Consider the following 7,001-nt stretch of genomic DNA (forward strand, 5'->3'; position numbering starts at 1 on the left):
CAATACAAATAATAACAATAATAATAACAAATAATAACAATACCAGTAATAACAAATAATAACAATACCAATAATAACAATAATAATAACAATTCAAATCATAACAACAAACAATAAGAATAACCACTAACCATTAATAATAACAAATAATGTCAATAACGACATTAATAACAAATAATAACATTAATAATAACAAATACCAAATAACTACATGAATAATAACAAATAATAACAATACAAATAATAACAATAATAATAACATTAATAACAAATAACTACATTAATAATAACAATCATAATAACATTAATAACAAATAATACCAAATAACTACATTAATAATAACAAATAACAACATTAATAATAACAAATAATGTCAATAACGACATTAATAACAAATAATAACATTAATAATAACAGTGAAAATAATATGAACATAAATAATAACAATAACACCGACGCAGTAACAAGAGACCGCATAGCCGAGGATGCATTATTATTATTATTTATAATTGTTATATTTATAGCGCCTCCACATACCGCTGCGCTGTACAGCGTATCATTTCCAAATATTTACAGAGAAATGTCCTTGGTCTGCGCTACTGACTGTGTTGGAGACATGGAAGCATCTCCCCTGCAGGGGGCGCTGGACGCTCGGTGGACGCGCGCCGGGTGGTCTGTAATCTGATGCCAGAAATCTTCATCTGTTGGGGTTCCACGTCTTTAATTACGTGGCGGTCCGACGCTGAGCCACGTGCCGTCTAACTAAAGAGAAAGCGGACCGCATCATGCAGACCCCTAACGGGTAAAAAGAGTGACAGAAACCCAGAACCTGCCGCCAGATCGGCCCCCGCCGGCCCCTCTCGCCTGCTCCTGTTTCTCCTGCTGTAAAGACTCAAACCTTAATCAGCCGTTGGTCTCGTCTTAGATTCAGGAGCCGTATGTCTATCCCATGCATGTTTAATACCCTCACTGTATTACCCTCTACCACTTCTGCTGGGAGGCTGTTCCATTTATCTAGGATTCAGGAGCCATATGCCTATCCCATGCATGTTTAATACCCTCACTGTATTACCCTCTACCACTTCTGCTGGGAGGCTGTTCCATTTATCTAGACTCAGGAGCCATATGCCTATCCCATGTGTGTTTAATACCCTCACTGTATTACCCTCTACCACTTCTGCTGGGAGGATGTTCCATTTATCTAGACTCAGGAGCCATATGCCTATCCCATGTGTGTTTAGTACCCTCACTGTATTACCCTCTACCACTTCTGCTGGGAGGCTGTTCCATTTATCTAGGATTCAGGAGCCATATGCCTATCCCATGTGTGTTTAATACCCTCACTGTATTACCCTCTACCACTTCTGCTGGGAGGATGTTCCATTTATCTAGGATTCAGGAGCCATATGCCTATCCCATGTGTGTTTAGTACCCTCACTGTATTACCCTCTACCACTTCTGCTGGGAGGCTGTTCCATTTATCTAGGATTCAGGAGCCATATGCCTATCCCATGTGTGTTTAATACCCTCACTGTATTACCCTCTACCACTTCTGCTGGGAGGATGTTCCATTTATCTAGGATTCAGGAGCCATATGCCTATCCCATGTGTGTTTAATACCCTCACGGTATGACCATACCTGGGAACTTCTGGGCTCCGGCTACCCGAAGCCTTCCCTTACGGGACGCGGCCAGGACTGCACACTGACGTCAGGGGGCGGTCCCACTGACGTCAGGGGGCGGCTCCCGCTGAAATTAATGGGAGTTCACGCCGACGTCTGAGGCGTTCCCACTGACGTCAGGGGCGTTCCTGCTGACGGCAGCGGGAAACACCCCCATTTAATTGAGAAACGGGCGGGGCCGGGGTGTGTCAAAACCCCGCTCTTGCAACCAGGAGGATTCAGGTCTTGACCCAGAGGAGCAGGGTATGTGTATTACCCTCTACCACTTCTTCTGGGAGGCTGCTCATTAGTCTCAGACCAGCCTGTGCAGGGCCGGACTGGGGATGAAAAACACCAGCCCCATGGTTTGTATGTCGTGGTCGAGCTCTTGTGCCCACAGCCCTTACACTGGCCTCTCTGAGCCACGCTATACCATCCAAATAGCTCTAAATCTCTCTTTGAAAACTATATGAAATTATTGTTAAAAACCCAAATAAGGAGAGAATCTGAACTCGCCGGCATCGCGTGTGCCGGGTAACGACGGCATCAGAGCTCAGCAGATAATACGAGGTAGAATCTTATGTGATGGGGAATAATCAGTGCACTAAAATGTAACACTTCTGTATTTTTGCCCCTTGTGTATTGATTTATGCCGGGCGGCCGCTTTGAATGTTGGTCTGCCGGCCCACGGCGCACTGCATCACATAACAATTTGGACAGATCCTAAATGGGCCCAGCTCCCAAGAGCTTACAATCTAGAAGGGTCTGATAAATCTATTCTTGTTTCATTGTTAATATTCTGAATGTCGGCTGGAATCATCGTGTGTTTAAAGGGAAAGTGTCTTCACCGCAGCTTTCCCATTAACTAAATCCATTCATTAGAAGTCCCTACAGCTTGTGGCTGAACCTATCAACAGCAATCAGTAACAACAGGGGAGAGATAACGTAATGGGGAGGAATAATCCTGCAGGTCCTGTTTTAGACGGCTGCTCCCATGGCATTCAGAGATAAGTCTTATTTTAACCTGAAAACACCGTTATATGGGATTTTTAGCGTATAGATTTGGGAAGAGAGGCCGACGCTTCATTTCCTGAAATCCTTTACGGCCCAGCAGAGGGCGCTGCCGGGCTAGAAGTCAGCGAGTCCGCCGTTAACCCTAATCCTGGATAAACCGAAGAACGGAGGCGCCGTTACCAATCATATCAATGAAATGGATCAATCTCTCTCGGTATTCATTTCAGTTCATCGGAAATCATCCACGTCCTCGCTCAGTGTCCTAATCAGGGCTGTTAATTCTGCACCTTGGTATCTACAGGACACAGAACGAGAGAGACAGAGAATAAAAGAATTCAGAGAGAGAGAACATAATAGAGTTTAGAGAGAAAAAGAGGAAATAATAGAGCAGGGAGAGAGAAAATAATATGGTGCAGAGAGAAAAATAGAGCAAAGAGAGAGAGAGATAAAGAATAATAGAGCAGAGAGAGATAGAGAATAATAGAGCAGGGAGAGAGATAAAGAATAATAGAATGCAGAGAGATAATTGAGCAGCGAGAGAGAAAGATAAAGAATTATAGAGCAGCAAGAGAGAGAGAAGGAGAATATAATAGAGTTTAGAGAGAAAAAGAGAAATTAATAGAGCAGCGAGAGAAAGAGTGATAGAGAAAAATACACCACACAGAGAAAGAAAGAAAATTATATCGCAGAGAGAGAAAGAGAGAATAATAGAGCAGAGACAGAGAGAAAGAGAGAATAATAGAGCAGAGACAGAGAGAAAGAGAGAATAATAGCGCAGAGTGATAAAGAATAATAGAGCAGAGAGGGACAGACAGAGACTGATCCAGGTCCTGGAACTTCTCTTTAAGCGTCCTACACTATTATTATTATAATAATTATTATTATTATTTATCGCAAAGACTCACTTCTCAGCCAGTAAGGATGCTTCTCATACACTGAATACGGCTGGATTGGTCGCTTGGTATTTCTGGTGATATTGCATATATTAACATTTGTACCTTCCTTCCAACTATTTGCCTCAATTTAGCCAATAACTCAATAAATAACCAAATAAGTAACTAAATAATCATATAAATAACACAACAAATAATCCAACAAATAATCCAATAAGTAACTCACTAAATAATCAAATAAATAACATAATAAATAATCCAATCAACAACACAATAAATAATCCAATAAATAACTCACTAAATAATCCAATAAATTACCCAATAAATAATAGATTTCTGAGCCTCAAAGAGAACATCTCTTGTCCCATGGCACCCCCTGCTGTACACGCAGAAGAACAACAGCTGGGACCCGAGCAGCCTGGCCTCTCGTGTTCTCTGTTACACGATTAGTGATTTTTTTATGACTTTTAAGGAATGTTTGTAATGATGTCGGTGAATCAGTGAACCGGTCCATCCACGGCCAGTCCTAAAACTCACACAGAACATTTACAGACATAAAACATTCGAATAGCCCCGCAAAGGATGGCCCACGTAGATTCCGGCTCCTGGTCTTTCTAATAACCCAGCACAGAATGGCCCACGTAAATTCCGGCTCCTGGTCTTTCTAATAACCCAGCACAGAATGGCCCACGTATATTCCGGCTCCTGGTCTTTCTAATAACCCAGCACAGAATGGCCCACGTACATTCCGGCTCCTGGTCTTTCTAATAACCCAGCACAGAATGGCCCACGTAAATTCCGGCTCCTGGTCTTTCTAATAACCCAGCACAGAATGGCCCACGTACATTCCGGCTCCTGGTCTTTTCTAATAACCCAGCACAGAATGGCCCACGTACATTCCGGCTCCTGGTCTTTCTAATAAGCCAGCACAGAATGGCCCACGTACATTCCGGCTCCTGGTCTTTCTAATAACCCAGCACAGAATGGCCCACGTACATTCCGGCTCCTGGTCTTTTGCGGCACTCTCTGGGGTCTGACCCTGAGAGGACTCGGGAGTGCGAGGAGTTTATGAATAAAGTCACAGCAGCGATGGGGGGACCCTTGGACAGGGTAAGAGTTCGGGGGAAGGATCGTATAGGTGGGAAAAGCTGGTCAAAAACTGTACGATGTGAAGAAAACTTCAAAGACAAAACAATTACATTGTATGAACTGTCACGGGTTAGAGAGGAGATGGACCATGGTGGGCAGTTTGTCAAGAGATGAGATGGCATGTCATGGCGAGTTGTGACCCTGTGGTCGTCTCATTTCTATTGCTGAGCTAAAGTGCCATACTTGCCAACAGTCCCGAATTTCTCATCACATTCCCGTTTGTCTTGTCAAATTCGGGACTGTCCCGGCATTGTGTTTTAATTTTGTATGTCTAAGACACACACCCTATGCGTATGAAGTGGAGTTTGAAATGCCCATCTGGCCCAGCGTGTGGCCCACTGGAAGCAGATTATACGTTTCATACACAGCTTTATAAGCATAGAAAGGTTCTGGGTTCAGGTCTGTCAGATTCTAGAAGATTACGTGAGAGGACAGAAAGCTTTAGAATATATTATGTTTTTCTCTATGAAATTTATATGTTCTATTTGAATGTGTTTAATGCACAGAGAATTATCCACAATCTCTGAGATTTCGCCATCATCCTGCCTGTGAAACCTGAAGTCACTTGAATGTTCTGGATCCAGAGAACGTAAAACTCTGCAGACGATTATCATGGATAAACCAGAAGGAAGACGCTTCCGTTCCAAGGCCCAAGGGCTGGCAATTCTTCACCCGAAAGGATCAAAGTAAGAAGATAAATGCCCCTTCAGATCATCCCCAGCACCCCTCGCACTTCGCTTTCCTGACACATTTTACTGAGCGGGGCGTCTCTTCATCGATAAGAATTTTCATACCACAGACGTGGCTTTTGGCTCAGCAGAATGATTAACGGGGTACTTTCATTTACTTCATGTAACCTGTTAGACCCCCGTTCCCCAAATACTCAGAACTCAGGGCATGTTTTATGATAAATGTCCACAAGGAGGCGCACATTACAGCGTCAGGGAATGAGGCCGCAGTGGAGATCAGAGTAAGGGGTTAGACATGCATTGAAGGTGAGTTGGGGTGAAACACATCAATAGATTTAAACCCCCAAATAACATGGAAAACCCTGTTTCCCTGTGGAGCCTAGAACCTCATTTCCCCAAATCCTGTGCCACCTGTGGGTGGGCGCTGGGCCGGATTATTTGTTCTGGTTAATCTTTTCTACGGACCCTCATATTCCATGTCGTTAAGTCGAAGGAGGTTTGATGTTTTTAATGGCGCGTTCAATCATTTGAATTGGCCTTCTGGCTGCGTCACTCCCTGAGCCGTCCGTGGCACCCCCTCCATTAAAGTGAATCCCGTCGAGTCTTAAGGGGGATGCATATGATGGACGTTCATTTCTTGCACTGTGGAAACCAAGTAGACCAACGTCAGGCATGGACAGATGTCTGCGGCAATGAAAAAACAAATGTTTAAATATTTTCCCTTAAACAACGAGTTTCAGGGCCACGCCGTGATTTATAGGTTGTAGCAGCCGCTTTCCGGTATGTTCAATACAGACACTTTCTCATTAATTAGTGATCATAATTATTACTTCGTGTTATTCTGGTCAGTCAACAAACACTAATGGATGTTACTTTTACAGCAAACGGTGAACGACATTTTTTTTAAAGAAAAACTGGTCCTGCGCTTATTAGAAATTCCACTTTGGACCTGGATGGAGCTCAAAGCAGAATCACCGGTGCAGAATCACTAGTGTAGAGTCACTATTGGGGAATCCTTGGTGTGGAATCACTATTGAGAAATCACTGGTGCGGAATCACTATTGGGAAATCACTGGTGCGGAATCACTATTGAGAAATCACTGGTGCGGAATCACTATTGGGGAATCACTGGTGCAGAATCACCAGTCCGGAATCACTAGTGTAGAATCACTATTGTGGAATCACTGGTGCAGAATCACTATTGGGGAATCACTGGTGCAGAATCACCAGTCCGGAATCACTAGTGTAGAATCACTATTGGGGAATCACTGGTGCAGAATCACTATTGGGAATCACTGGTGTGGAATCACTATTGGGGAATCACCGGTGTGGAATCAATATTGGGGAATCACTGGTGCAGAATCACTAGTCTGGAATCACTATTGGGAAATCACTAGTGCAGAATCACAAGTGCTCAATCACTGGTGTAGAATCACTGGTGCGGAATCTCTGGTGCAGAATCATTGTTGTAGAATCACTGCTGCGGAATCTCTGAGGACGCTCTGTTAGTTTTTAAGATGTCCATCTGAACATGCGCTTCCACACAGACCTGACAATAATGCAGATCTGATGTCCGAGATGGACCGAGTGACAAT

This window comes from Spea bombifrons, chromosome 10, assembly GCF_027358695.1.
Source record: "Spea bombifrons isolate aSpeBom1 chromosome 10, aSpeBom1.2.pri, whole genome shotgun sequence".
Taxonomy (NCBI): Eukaryota; Metazoa; Chordata; class Amphibia; order Anura; family Pelobatidae; genus Spea; species Spea bombifrons.